This window comes from Gymnoscopelus braueri (genome assembly GCF_963280865.1).
Source record: "Gymnoscopelus braueri genome assembly, chromosome: 17".
Lineage (NCBI taxonomy): Eukaryota > Metazoa > Chordata > Actinopteri > Myctophiformes > Myctophidae > Gymnoscopelus > Gymnoscopelus braueri.
Window position 1 is genome coordinate 16,910,268 of NC_137617.1, and position 16,504 is coordinate 16,926,771.

Here is a 16,504-nt window from a genome sequence, read left to right on the forward strand (position 1 = left end):
ACCCTGAGGTTGAGAGGTCAATCCCCGGCCGGGTCATATCAAAGACTACATAAATGGCTCCCTGCTTGTCACTAAGCATCAAGGGTTGCGTCGGGGGTAAGTTCCTGTGACATACTTTAGCAGGGGGGTGTACTTGTACATCAAACCGCCTCACGCTACAGATACAGATAGGCTCCTGCCCTATGGACCACATGACTCAGGAACCGCTGGTTCCCAAGGCGACTTATTACTTACATTCTCTCAGTGAAATTAACTACACACCACAAAACCAGCACTGCCCGCAAGACAACATGGGAAATTGACACGTTTGACTGACGCCTCAGTGTTGGCTCCAAGCTTCTGATGCAGATGTGTGACCGTACCTTCAGGCTGAAGGGTAATAAGGTGAGGGAACTGTGGGAGAGGCCAGAGGTAAGAGACAAAGACACATGAGCAGGAAAGGAGGGAGAGATACACAATACATTAACACAAAGATTGTCAGTTGCCATACAGAAATTGTCCATCTGGTGATTCACCGTCCTATGACTAATTGTCCCCAGCTGGGAACTTTAGATTAAAATAATCTAACAATGGCTGCCAAACCTTGTAAAATCTCTGGACAGAGCTCCTGGTAGAATATTCAAGCTTCTCGAGTTTAAAATGCGCCATCACATCGGAGGACCCAGCGTCGATGTGATGGAGAAATGGCTGATTTCCAATTGAACAAAATAAGGCGTCTAGCCAATAAAGGATCAGATTGAGCGACAGATACTGTCATTTCACCAGGGAGTGGGACCACTCCAAAGATTGCAACCAAGCGGTTAGGGCTGATCTCTTTATCACAGATAGAAGAAAAGGTCTCAAAAACAGAAAGACAAAATTGTGATATCAATGAGCCTGATGGCACCTGGAGCAAGTCGGATCGACATCTGGGTAGATCTCAGCAAGTCTGCTCTTAGAGAGATGTATGAAACACTTGAACTGAAGTAGTCCATGTCTGATACAGACAGATGATGAATGCATTCTCTTGATTGCCAGCTGCCAAGAATCATCGGGAATTTCAAGTCCCATATCATTACACCATGACTCCCTAATACGGTCCAGTGACAGAGATGCCATCTCTTGAATATCACTATACAATTTACTCACCATCCCCCTATATTGAGACAAATTATAGCTACTCCCAGTCAGATCACTCTTAGTCAGGGCAGGGAAATTCAAAGACTTCCACTGAGGGAAAAATAGGCCCAGAATCAAAATTAGCAAGATGTGGACACCTTGGGATAGGGTGGCTTACCTCTACTGTACCTGATGTGAGGATATACAGCGTATCTATGTAAACTAAATCTGGATTTAGAGAGGTTAAGTATTTCGACTGTATCGTTCCTGTTATTCTAGGAACTCAAACCCCATAGTATCTCATTCAAGTAGGAAATGAAAAAAGCGCCTAAAATGTCATAGTTTAAACAATAATACTCTTCATGCATAGAAGAGTATGATTGAAATAGGGAAGACCAACGTGTTTCGGAAACAATAGCAGTCTGCAGGGATGAACACAAATGGTGATTTATATGAGAATGGGATTTTATGTAAACACATTGTATTGGCTGTACATTTGACAACAGTCCACTAAATAAATACTTTTGTTTACTATATGAAGCTCACACAGCGTGTTTTTTAAAACATTTTTTAAAACTTTTGTGCGACTCATGCAATAATCTCGAATATAGCAGAATGGAAGTAATATTGAAGATGACAAATGGTCAAGGAGTTAATCACATTAGGCACATAAGCCCCCCCCCCCCCCCACCACAACCCAATATAACAAATATTAAATTTCCCATTGTAAAAGTTTGTATTATTACAGCTGCCAGAATCCTTCTACTGTATGTAATTGGGAAAAAAGCCCCCTGATCCGGAAGAATGGAAGGAGGAAACAATTATGATTACATCATGAATACATGTTGGGATTGGGAAGAAGGAAAAATGCAAGAGACATGGGATTGATGTGAATCTTAAAAGAAGACAAAAACATTCATCTATACCATACCTTTGGTCCACTTCTTGACTTGTTGCATGTGCTCGCACACACACACATGCGCACGTGCACGCGCACACGCACACACACGCACACACACACACACACACACACACACACACACACACACACACACACACACACACACACACAACAACTGTTGTGAATGCTAATTAGCTCCTATATTCATGCCAATTATATCAATGGTGGAAATAAGTGCATAGCAGAAAATGGCCAACCACAAAGGACTCATCAGCAACAAATCATAATGGCACACGCACGCACTCGTCAAGCACAGTCCAACTGGCATTGATATGTGCTTATTTGACTCGCAAACTGACTACAACTGCCAACAGAAAATAATCCCTTTCAAACAGGGTTGAGTGCATATGGGTGGAAAAAAGCACCACTGTCGTTCCTCTGGAACAAAACAGTCTGCCAGCAGAATAAAAGCGAAATCACTGTAGGCTAACTTAGTGGTTCCCAAACAAACGGTGTGTTCCAGGCACGCTGGTGTGCAGGGAGACCAGTCCAGATGTGCCTTGGGATTTATTATTATTATTTGGCAATTTACAGGTAAATGTGAACAGTAAAAAAAAAATCTACTCTATCAGCAAACCCTCCCCCAACATTGTTTGGGGGACCCATCACAGGTCGAATAGACAAACATAAATAGACATTGTATAATATTTTACTCCACACACAAACATAAATAGTAAATAAAAAAGAAAGCACACACACAGTGTGTGTGTGTGTGTGTGTGTGTGTGTGTGTGTGTGTGTGTGTGTGTGTGTGTGTGTGTGTGTGTGTGTGTGTGTGTGTGTGTGTGTGTGTGTGTGCATGTGTGTGCATGTGTGTGCGTGTGTGTGCGTGTGTGTGTGTGTGTGTGTGTGTGTGTGTGTGTGTGTGTGTGTGTGTGCGCGTGCGTGTGCGATATATAAACACCTTCACCCAGTTCAGTCTCCCATTTGTTCCTGCTCCTGGAAGCCTGAGGGAGCATATTTAAACAGATGAGAGAGTGGTAAATCTTTGAAAGTATGACCTTTTTGACCTGGTGCATGTTAGAAGATCCTTTTTGTTCTCTCAAGATAAGAGGGATACTGGGTTTTCACAAAATGTCTGATCTTAAAGTAACGAAAAAAGTTATTCTGGGGCAGATTATACTCGAAACTACTGAATATAATATTTTCAAAAGGATCTGAGAGTTTGGTAAGACCTTAGTCTCTCAAGAGGGTCCAGAAACGAGGGAAGGAATAAGTGGTTGCCAATTATAGGACTATTAACAGAGCTATGTTTACATTTAACCACACATTATTATTGCAATATATAGAACTATACAAAGAAATATATATATTTTTAATTCACACGCACTCATTTCCCAATGCAAAGGCAAATTCAGGACCTATTTTGACAACACTTGCCTATTTGCAATTTCTTTGTTTTTGTTTGTGAAAGTATGAAATAAGTGTTTAACCCTTTTATTTGCCATAAATAAAGGTTTACAGAGTGATAAGAGTGACAACGTGCTATAGAGGCTATTTTGCACGGACATGAATACAGGTGTGCCTTGAGATTTTGACCCATGCCTTGGGCACAAAATGTTTGAAAACCACTAGGCTAATTTATACATCTTCGTAAGACATGATGCGTTGTGTTTTTTTTCCACCGCTGTGGAGCGGCGAAATATAAACCGGGCTTAATGGAATCCACAGACTCCCGAGGACATTCAGTCTTCCTGACTGAGAGTGTCTGTCATGAAAAGTACGAGGTCACGGTGAACTGTTTGGGCGAGAGGACTGAGGAGGAGGGCTGGCAATTTTCACATCCAGCGTTATGGTGTGACACCCATGGTGTGATGAGCTATCCCGGGTGTATTGCGTGATACACTGGCCCACAAACGTGAGATTGGGAATGCTACACAGTCTCATAATTGTGCATTGAGGAAACACAGAGGCTGTTATGAGATGAGGAACTTGAGAGCGCTGCTGCTCTCACACCAGGGGTGGAGAGGGATGATGGATTGCATGTTGCAGATGGAAGGAGAAATTGTGTCAGGATAACGTCAATGAAAGGTGGTACAAGTGGTACAAATGGAAAAAGAAGGATCTTAAAAGAGAGACCCTAAGGGACTTGCTTGTCTGAATAGTTGACTGCACTGTCATAAATGCGACATATAAATGATTGCATCCGTTTCACATTTTGACTCAAGTTCATCTATTTACTTTACGTCTTTCTACCAGCGGTGGACAGTAACAAATTACATTCACTTGAGTACTGTAGTGCTTAAGTAAATCTTTTGAGTATTTGTACATTACTTCAGTATTTGTCTTTTTGTATACTTAAGACTTTCACTCCACTACATTTTAAAGGCAAATATTGTACTTTTGACTCCACTACTTTATAGGAAGGGGAAAAGTACATTATGAATTGACCATTTAAGCCCTATTTCAAATATAGTGAAAATACCAGATCTGCAAGCTCATATCGCGAAGCGTTGTGAACTTGTAGACCTGCTAATTTCACAATTTTTATTTTGGGAACATTTCTGTAAATTATTTTTGGAAAATGATTCAATTTTAATACGGCAATGCATTGCTATTAAAAAGAAAATGTATTTGTAATTTCTTTGATGCTAGATTCTTGGTTTACCTGTGATCCTAGTTTCCTGAGGAACTACACTGTCTCTCTGCAGTATGTGATTACAATAAGTTACAGCTTATACAGCTTATATATATGGATAAGAGTGTCTGCTAAATGCCTACATTGCAATTGTAATTGTTATTGTAATAGCATATACTTTTGAATACTTAAGTATTTTCAAAAGCAAGTACAAATTTGACAGAGCAACTTTCAATTGTAATTGAGTCATATTTGACCAGGGGTATCTATACTTTGACTTAAGTACTGGGGTTGAGTACTTTATCCACCACTGCCTTCTACACGGTTCATTACAGCAAAACAAATCTATAAAGTACTTCAGAAAACATGAAAGACTACTCTCTATTTAAAGACAAACCAGAGAGAGTACACTGTCCTCTGACATTCTATTATTACATACATGCTATGAAATATAGGCCACTCAGTCTTTAAGTCTCCCACCATAAAAAAAGAAAAGAACAAAGGAACGAAGGCCTGTCATGAAAATTAATTACATTTAAAAATGAAATAATTTAGAATAAAATAATTGATGGGAGACTGACTTTGTAGACTCATATAAATTATATCCAATTAATTCCTCAACACTAAAGAACCATGTGCTTTAATTGATCACGTTTTTACCTGCTATAATGGATCAAACAGGTGCACCTGTGTGGTAGGAAGCAGGCCTATCTGCTATTTATGTATTTATTCCTTTATCTATTTATTATTTCAAAGAACCAGCGCTCAAACCATGTAACGATGCATTGAAATAGCATAATCTTTGCCTCGAGCAGGCAAGGGAACAGATTTGCATTGAGCTTTACTGTATATAGGGATTTTATATAACATCAGCACGACTATCGTCATGTTTTCTTTTCTCTTTTTCTTTTTCTTTTCATTGCTTGACATCATACAGCACATATTGAACTGATAAAACGTCCCACTTGTCAACTTGTGTAATAAAAAAGAACAAGACCGTGCAAACTGAAATTCAGCATTATTCTCCTTAACGGTTCTTTAACCACTTAAACACCACAGTGAACTGCATATACTTAGTTGATCGGTGTCCCCCAGGCCAGGGGTCTTTACTTGGTCCCCTCCTTTTTTCCATCTACACTATACATCTGCACTGGAAATAGCCAATCTACAAGCTCACAAAGTGTTGCGTTGTGAGCTTGTAGATGCGATATTTCCGCTGAATGTTTGCCAAATCTGCTGAATGTTTGCCTATTATGACATGGCAAGAATAGGGATGCTAGGGTTTACTTGGTTAAAGGAGACATTCCTGCGGTGATAAACTTCATCGACTGGGGAAATATGCTGGACATACGGAGAGGCTTGTGAAAACAGTGGCTGCGTCCAACACACGCATTGGGGCCAAGGCCGCTACGCCCGACGATCCCACAGCTGTCAAGTTCTTGGCAGGTGTATACGGCAGGCCGACATAATCGCACCGTACCTCTTCCTCATCGTGCTCGACTATGCACTGAGGAGAGCCATAGAAGGGATAGAGGAAGAGCTCAGCTTCACCCTGGTCCCACGCAAGAGTCGGCGAGTGCCTCGAGTGAATATCACCCTGATGACATTGTGCCAGTCTCGGATACAGTATTATTGTACACTACCACTGACGGCCGTGTACACACCGAACATTCTACAACTGATTGTTGGGCACAGAAGCTTATCGACAGGTGTGTAGCGTTCACTAGATGGCTGCTATACCTGCATGCCCTCACGGTATCATGGCAGGACCATGTACGGCGCATCAACCTTTACTAGAGTAATAGGTCGTCTGAAGCTTGCTGGCCACTGTGTCCAATACCCTGAACTGGAGCTGCCCGAAGCCCAAGCTGGGCCCTGCCTCGAGGGGGAGAGGAAGGTACGTGGACCAGCTCAAGAGGAACACCGGCCTCCACAACCACAGAGGAGCTGCACTCCTGCCTGGTGGAGAGGGACAGCTGGAGGCTTGTATTCTGGCTTGTGATGTCGCCACTATCCAGGCAGCCCCTGACATGGGGAGGATCATTTGTGCTGCTTCGCTCAGACGACAGTTGAAAATTGAACAGACATGCGACAATGCAGCTATTCACACAGTGGCCTTGGTTGCCACGAGCTACTTGAATAATAAGTGGGAGCAGAACACAAGTTCACATTACATTACATCTGCTGCGTACACACGAGTGTGCACTGCGGCAATATGTAGCACACAGGAAAATGATCAGTGTTAAATGAACTCTGAGACTGTAAATTGACCCAAATGGACCCTTCCATTTTTACACTTAAACATGCAGGCAGTTTAAAGTGTGCACCCATGCAAGAGGCGCACGTGTGAGCGCGTGTGTGTGTGTGTGTGTGTGTGTGTGTGTGTGTGTGTGTGTGTGTGTGTGTGTGTGTGTGTGTGTGTGTGTGTGTGTGTGTGTGTGTGTGTGTGTGTGTGTGTGTGTGTGTTCCTAATGAAGGGGTCTACCACAGTACTTGCGCATGTGCTTTGAGGCAAATGCTGCCAATAGGTTAGTACTGACGTCTTCACCATACAGCTGCTGTATGTGTGTTTCTTCAGCGTTAGTTGATCTAGTACTGTCTTGCCAAAATCTAATTCCCAAGACAGGCCTGTTAGACACACAATCTGTCTGCCTGAACTTTATACGGCAAGGTTCGAGAGCCGAGAGAAAATGAAAAAGGAATGCTGAAAACTATACTGAATGACTGAATCTCTTCTTGAACTGAATGGTGAAAATAGAAAGGACAAATAACATCAAAACAAAGTAAAGGTTAATAATGTTCATCCATCTACCCCCAAATAACAAAGTGCTGGCCACAAACCAGTCTCGGGAGCAGCTCTGAATTTAACAAGTGATCTGCAATTGCAATAATACTAATGTCAACTACGCTACTCTTTAAGAATTAACAGTCCCTGTTAATGCTCCAATAAATATATTGTGCCTAAGGCTATATGTAATGATGGAATTTCAACACTTGGGTGTGTTTTTGATGCATTTTAAATGCATTCATCAGCTGAGGAAGTCACTTGGAAAACCCAATTCACTGATACTGTCTGAAATTATAAATAGCATGCGCTGATGAAAGACGAGACAATTCCCTAATGACTGAACTTATAATCATTGTGCCATTTCATTTGTAGAGCTTGCAGTGCAGTTAATGAGTCTTTAAAAAAAAAATCTGTTAATGAATGATTTAGTGGAAAAATCATTCACTGCTGACCTCCTGGGTGCCAATTATCCATTACAAGAGAACTGACACACTCAACTCAAAAGTCTTCAAAGTATGACGGGCAAAAACAGCAAATGAATATGTTATCAATGATCATGTGATCAGTGCTCGCAAATCGATGTAACCCCTTTAATCATTCCCAGCAGCAGAAGGAAACAGACGTATGTCAGCCTAGGAAGTCCTCATCATTTCACGTTTGCCAATTAGCCATGGTGCCTCACGTTCAACTGAGTCCAGAAATAGAAAGGTGTGCACAATACAGCAGTGTTTCCCAAACAAGGGGTCGGGACCCATTTTTGGTTCACGTAACCATTTTATGGGTCACGAGAACAAATATCCCCTTTTTTACGTTTCCTTTAAAACATTTTTTTATTTAAATAGATTTCTTTTTTTATCAAAACATTTCCATACATTTTCAAAAGTTGTGAAAATAGCACATCTACAAGCTCAAAATGTACTGCTATTTTCACTATTTCTGAAAGGACTGAGTGATTCTAATGTATTTTTGTAAGTCTGGAAGACACTTTCTCTATTGGGTCTTGACTCTCATAATGGGGCATAATGATAACAGCAATGTGCAGTGAAATTACTGCTTAGATCCATGTAACAGTAACGCAGAAAAGTGATTGTTCAATCTTAATCTTCCCAACTTCATCAAACCTCTGTCATACACATTCATTATCTACCTCTTTTCATCTTTTTGTCACTCAAAATTCTCTGTAATCTGCATAGTCTGATTGGTAATTCTGTGTGTCAATTACGGTATGCTTGTATCACCAGTCAACTGAAGGTTGCAGTAAGAAATGTAAGTATTTCGCTGGCCCAGTTGCTTTGTGAGACCTTTGTGATGGGAAATAACTTAATGTAATGTCATTGACATTATGGTTGCACAAGTTGACAGTCAATTGTACATGGAATTGAAAGGTAATGGCAGGATGGAATGTACACCGCTTAAAGGGTGGCAGACCATAATGGCATAGTCTCAGGAATGAGACAGCAGAGTGTCACACAGTGCGTGCGTGCGTGCGTGCGTGCGTGCGTGCGTGCGTGCGTGCGTGCGTGCGTGCGTGCGTGCGTGCGTGCGTGCGTGCGTGCGTGCGTGCGTGCGTGCGTGCGTGCGTGCGTGCGTGCGTGGCGTGCGTGCGTGCGTGCGTGTGAAACACTCCATTTGAGATGGAGGGAGAGAAAAGAGACAGATTGGTCTCTCAATACAACCCATACACACGAATGACATATTTAACACTAAATTAAGCAGGGATGTCTCAATCAAATCACCCAAAACATAGCTTTGCGTGTCATTCTCTTGGTTCACTCTCTCTTTGCTTAGTTCCTAAAAATAAAAAAAAATCCAGCATGCTAGTACAACAACTGTATGTCTGTGATTTCAAGACGGGTTGTGTTGGCGAACTTTTGCACACTAAACTCTTTCAAAGTGGCTAAATACAGCTCGGCCAAAGCTGAATGTGTGCAGACATTAATTACTCTAGTGTGTTGCCAGTCTAATGTATATAACTAATGTATATTTTGGTGTTCATCTAATGTGAACGTGTGTCTGCAAGCAATTGGCTATAGTACCAGTACAGCCCATGAGCTGGGGGGCCAGGAGAATTGTAATTGGCTAGTTAGTACAGTATAAATTCCATAAGCACCCGATTGGCAAGTTCCAGTTATATAACCTCACAGGACATGTTCGTATCCCATGGCCTGCATGGAGAAACGATTGTGCTGCGATTATTAATTCACAAGAATGACATAGTTGTCGACCGATTTGAAAGATATTCTGGAATTGAGGTCCTTGGCATGCTGGCAGTGTGCGCAAAAAGAAAGATGACGCTGATCGACCACATAGTTTGCAGACAGACAGACAGACAGACAGACAGACAGACAGACAGACAGACAGACAGACAGACAGACAGACAGACAGACAGACAGACAGACAGACAGACAGACAGACAGACAGACAGACAGACAGACAGACAGACAGACAGACAGACAGACAGACAGACAGACAGACAGACAGACAGACAGACAGACAGACAGACAGACAGACAGACAGACAGACAGACAGACAGACAGACAGACAGACAGACAGACAGACAGACAGACAGACAGACAGACAGACAGACAGACAGACAGACAGACAGACAGACAGACAGACAGACAGACAGACAGACAGACAGACAGACAGACAGACAGACAGACAGACAGACAGACAGACAGACAGACAGACAGACAGACAGACAGACAGACAGACAGACAGACAGACAGACAGACAGACAGACAGACAGACAGACAGACAGACAGACAGACAGACAGACAGACAGACAGACAGACAGACACACACACACACACACACACACACACACACACACACACACACACACACACACACACACACACACACACACACACACACACACACACACGCAAGATCTCCACCAGGTAGAGATAACAACCCTATTTCACCCCCATGCAAGTTTTATCTTATCTTAACTTCAATCTCATTTCATTTCACGACCTTATAGTTTAAACAATGGGGTGAAGACGGGGTTCAAGGAAAACTGTATTACTGCAATTCGGCCAGACAACCTCGAGTTGAGATGAGGAGAAAATTGCTAAAATATAATAAAGAACCCGACATTCAAATACTTTTAACTCAGTTGAAGAACTTTACCGTAGGTGCCCTAATCAGAGCGTGACATCTGTGAGAGATAAGATGATGGATATTTGATAACTACACATTAGCCGCCTGCTTTAGACTGAGCAGGAGGCAGTGGGATCTTGCAAAATATGCATGAAATTAAGCTCTAGTGGCTGAAAACTCAATTAATGAAAAGTGATTAAGCATTTTCCATGTCATCATGTTTGCCAAGTGTGCTCCTTAATTGATTGTTTCATTACTTGTAAACAGGGAGCTGGAGTGAGCAAGTGTTTCCAAGCGTGGTGGTGATGAATTATGAACGCCAGAGCACTGGTTCTCAAAGTGGTGTCCGAAGGCCCCCCAGGGGTCCTAGAGGGGGTCCTAGGGGGTCCTCAGCAAATTAAGGAACAGTTTAAACACTTAAGCACTATTTTATTTTTCGGTTATTCAAAGATAGCGAATCTATAAGCTCATGTGTCATGGCGCAACACGTTGTGAGCTTGTAGGTCTTCTATTTCCGATGGAAGTTGAAATCCTATCCAATTTGGTATTCCTTAACGTAAACATGAACCACTATGCCAGAGCCATGAGAGAGAATGGAAGGAGGGGTGAATAAATATTGCATTCTCTGAGCCTAGAATTATCTCTGTAATTTTATGGGCTTGAAATAGCGTTTCCTGAAATGCTTCTCTGTGAAAGGGCTGGAGAAGAGAAGGCATGCCGCCGGTCTCTCTGAGCAAGTCAAATGATGTAATTAATGATTGCCGAGGAGATTGATGTTATGTCATAAGCTCTGTTGATATCAAGTCTCATCTGATTTCAATTTAATTTTCATATTTATAAGTACCTCGAAACACCTTTACTTGTTTTGCTTAGTTTAGTTTGAAAGATCAGAACATCTCACCTCAAAACAACAGAAAGAATGTAGAAATGAATTATATATACTGTATCTGTAAAATAAATCTAACACCTGCTTGTGCTGAGGTCGGAGAGAAACAAAAGTTAACAACACAAAGTAGAGAACATAAATATACAGGGCACACAGCAAAATCCTGAGTGTTCATTTAACTCTGAGAGTGTCGAATTGAACCGTTACCAGTCCCAAAATGAACACTACCTCTCTGCCTCCACATGCTTGGACTAAAAACAAACAAATCCACTAAGTCGGAAAATCCAAAACAATCAGCATCAGCCATCACACCTCAACCATGCATCGGCACCAGGTCATTATCATGCTTTATTAATCAACAATTAAGTGTTAAACAGTAATTAATGACTGTAATTTTGGGGAGAGAGGAGAACATGGTGGGTGGGTGGTGGAGGGCATTTGGTCCTGACCTGTTATGGCTTTTCAAGTACACATTTTTCACTGTAAAGAGCACTTCAAAAGGAACCCAATCTGCGCTCTCGCTCTCTGTTGTGCGCGTGCGCGTGCGTGCGTGCGTGCGTGCGTGCGTGCGTGCGTGCGTGCGTGCGTGCGTGCGTGCGTGCGTGCGTGCGTGTATATATAAATATATATATATATACACACACATACTTATATACGTATATAGTAGGACCCATGCACACAACACCTCAAAAGTGTGCTGTGATTATTGTATATATATTTTATTATTTTGTCATTCTTTAGTGTCTTTTATTGTTGCTACAAGGTCAAGGAGCCATAACAAAAAAAAGTACTCTTGTGTAGCTGTGGGATGTAACAAATAAAGCCTTCAATCTTTAAAAACAATAATTCAGTATCCTCTCATACGGCAAACTCATTCCGTGAGATAACACATGGAGGATCTTTTCTCCAGCGGCAATGATATTTTCTGCAATCCAATCCAATTTAAAATGGATTTCAGTATTGGTGGAGGGCACAAAGTTTGTCACAGGGTTCTAAAATAGTCTACAAGCAGCATACGCACCTCCCCGGCTGGGTGGGTGCAAAATTGCACCCTGAGGGTCCCTAACTTTAATTTGAACACTAAAATGCCACTCAGTTATCTGCTAGTAAAACTGGAGGACCATGAAATCACTGCACAGACCTAGAAGGCATAGTGGACTGACGTCACCAAGATCATCATGGCCTTTAAAGCCTGATTCTTACTTCGTTATAAATAGCCGATCTACAAGCTCAAAGCGTGTTACATCCGTGACGCATTACAGAGCATAATGTTGGAAAGACGGCTGACATGATGGAGTGATCCATTTTTTATTAATCTGCCTTGTGACGTTGTGCATTGCTTAAAGCAAGCAAGTACACATGCGTGCATGCGCATATATACACACACGTACGTGCATGACTATTCATTAGGCACGTACACACTGACATGCCGTCTGTCTCTATCTCTCTCTCTCTCTCCCTCAGATTTTTTACTTAAGTAAAAGTACCACAATATAAAAATACTCTGTTACAAGTAAAACCCCTGTATTCAAAATTTTACTTGAGTAAAAGTACAAAAGTATTGGCATCAAAATATACTTACAGTACCAAAGTAAAAGTACACACATTTTCCAAAATGTCAAAGAAATAGACGATTTACAAGCCCACAACGTGATGCAACGCGAAGCGTTGTGAGCTTTTTATCGGCTATTTTCTAATATAAAATAGGGCTTAATTGGCTAATGTACGTTTTGTAATAATAATCTAAATCTACAATCAACTAGTAACTAAAGCTGTTAAATAATTGTAGTGGAGTAAAGAAATATATATATTTGCCTCTGAGATGTAGTGGAGTAGAAATAGAAAAGAAAGTAACGCAAAATGGAAATACTCAAGTAAAGTCAAAGTACCTCAAAAGTGTACTGTACAAGTAAACTACTTGAGTGAATGTACTCAGTTACCTTCCACCACCGCTCTCTCTCATACACATACAACCTCACTCCTCCCTGCACCCCCCATAAACAGCGTTAATTCTCGGCTGTATATTGCCCCGTTTTGTAATTCGCCAGCCAGTTGCTAAGCAACAGTAGAACTTGTAAAACCATTCAGGCATCATGACTGCGGAGGCATGCCTTGAGGGGTTGGGTGGGGTTGGGTTGGGTGGGGTTGGGTGGTGTTGGGGGGGGGGGGGGATTGGGTGGCGGTGTGTTGAGTGAGCCAGGTGAAGAAGTTCAAGGGACCACCGCGCTGAGTAAGAAACCGTCTCTGTCGATCACAAACCTTGTATCTCCATATTTCAACTTTTTAATGATAATTTCCTTAAATGAATGCCTTACTCGCCCTAGTCACACTGTGAGCTCGTAGATCTGCTATGAATGTTTTTTTAAGTGAAAGTGGTTAAGTATGTCTGTGAGTTTTATAAATATTGAATCAATGAAAAGTATTAGCAAGAGCTTGAGACTAAATAATAACTACATTGGATCCATTGGAGCCACGGGTTCTTCTTTCGGTTATCTGAAAAGTAATAGGTTTAGACATGTAAGGTTTGTACCCGACAGCGATGAAATGCATTGCAGAGAGAAAAAACTATTTTCCTCTCTAAACCTTTTTCCAATATGTTGACTATAACCGCCTTAAACTGGATGCCCTCAGGTCTGAGAAAAAATATATTGGGACTTGAAATTTACATAAAAACCCCGGCTTTGAAGATTCTGCAGTAGCTCTGGGAACTGGAGGCTTTTTGGCATGTAACTGTGTGGGGATGGTGGGCAAAGAGACAGAAAGAGACAAATTGGCAGATGTCTGTCTGTCTGTCAATCGATCGATCTGTCTGTCTGTCTGTCACTCTGTCTGTCTGTCAGCCGGTCAGTCAGTTCATCGCTCAGAAGGAACACTTCAGAATGGAATGAGTATTTGTCACAGAACAAAAGTCCACCACCGCCATTCAGGCACTCAAGGCCGCCGGTGCACAAACAAAAGTGCCATGTGACTCGCCCTCTTCCCTCAGGGAGAAGCTGCAAGCAAGTTTGTCAGGCTTAGTCATGCTTAATGTCTTCACTCCATGTCCGAGCAGAACTAAACTAAACCAGACTATGTCTACAGGAGCCATGTCACTGCTAGCTGGAGCTGAGCCATGCCAAGGGTGGTCATTTATAAACAAGTACAACCACATGAGAATAAATATCTTTGACTTGGTAATTAGTGCTTGAGAATGGGGACTTTGTCAAAGCCCTTAATAGGTTTGCTTGCTGTGTTTGAGCTTATCAGGCTGGTATGGGTTGCTTTCTCCGATGTCTAATTCAGTGTATCCCAAACCATGGGTCAGGAGGACCCATTGTTGGGTCACACCACCATTTTTTGCCAGACCCAAGGGGTCGGGCTTACATGAGGCTTTGTACCTGTTTCGTCCATACATGGGCAGGGGCCATTTGTCCTCCGGCCCCAGCCAAAAAAGTCTGTCCCCCTTTCGTCCATACATGGGCATACACAGGCTGACACGTCATGTGAAGTCCGGCTTAGCCGTGACGTAGTTCATGTTTTGTACCTGTTTTTGCCAGACCCAAGGGGTCGGGCTTACATGAGGCTTTGTACCTGTTTCGTCCATACATGGGCATGGTCACTTTGTCCTCCGGCCCCAGCCAAAAAAGTCTGTCCCCCTTTCGTCCATACATGGGCATAGACACAGGCTGACACGTCATGTGAAGTGCGGTGACGTAGTGCTCTGATCTTATAAAGTACTTATTCTGGGTCTGGCAGAACCAGGTCTCCTGGTCTTGTTATGAGTCACGAGTAAAAATCGTAAATATAATGAAATATTGCCTTTATACTGTATATCGTTGTTATCAGGCAGAAACCTTGTATCTCCATATTTAAACTTGTAATGTTTTTTTTTGTAAATGAATGTCCAACTTCATCACACAAGAATGTCAAAAAGAATAAAAAAATAGCTGATCTACTGAATGAGCTGATCTATCCTCTGCTCACAGTGCATCGCTATTAACGATAGTTTGTCACTAAATAATGGTCTAATTCAAACCAAAACAATTAGGCCTATAGAAAATAGGAGAACACTTAATGTTTATCCAAGATGCAGCAGCCATCAACACACTGTTGCTTTTGTTGAGGATAGTTGCTAGCTGTGCTACTCCTGTCAGTCAATGCAAATCGATCCACTGCTTTTAACCCACAATGAAAATTGAACCAGCGTGGGATAAGTGGAGATGACAAGACTAGATGAAATCCATGTGGTGCAAACTGCTGGTCAAAGCATGTAGAGAGAAAAACCTGTGTGGGAAAACTCTCACACTCGCATACTGTACATATTAATCATGCATATGCATATCCATACCACTCTACTCACATATGCATGCATGCTCACCACACTCAGAGGTGAGCAAATAGTGCGAGGTGTAACTGCTATGGTGCATAATTAACAGCTTCCATAAGCTAATACAGCTCAAGAATCATGAGCGTTTTTTGTCACTACTCATACACTGTACATGTACAAGCAGTGCACTACTCATACACTGTACATGTACAAGCAGTGAAATGCAAGTGTGGTAATCCAGCTTAATTTACACACTATTGCCTAAAATAAATTATTTTCAATATTTGATGATCACATTAGTTCAGGTAAATGACACTGTTGTACGTCAATGTATAAATTAGACATTAGGCTTAATACAACAGCCTTCCCCAGCCTTAACAATGTGGGTCTAGTGATGGTGTCTGAAATGTTCACCACCCACCCTACCCATCTTCACACGGACCATTTACTATTAACCCATCTAAAGCCTTGGTAGCCCCTGCATGCCATCAGGCTTTATGGCCCCTGACAACTCATGTGACAAATAGCCTTGGGGCCATCTCTTCCCCCAAGACCTGAGAAATATCCACAATCTACGCAATCCCTGTGACCATAATCTTGTGGAGATGAGGACTGACCGTGGGCTTTGGCTGTGGGATCACTAGCAGTCTGGCAGTGGAATTCTCCCACATCTCACATCAATCAGCAGCTCAGACTGCTTGCATCTCTAGAGGTCCACTCACCCACTACTGGGTTGGCTGTAGTGAAAGCATGCCCCCATGTGGAGGGAAGGGTAGCAGAGCA

The 16,504-nt window shown here is 42.1% G+C and overlaps 1 protein-coding gene across 1 annotated transcript in view; it reads right to left on the reverse strand.

Moving 5' to 3' along the window:
• LOC308104133 (double C2-like domain-containing protein alpha) overlaps nucleotides 1–16,504 on the reverse strand; it is a 57,019-nt gene that overhangs the window by 40,099 nt on the left and 416 nt on the right. The window lies entirely within an intron of this gene.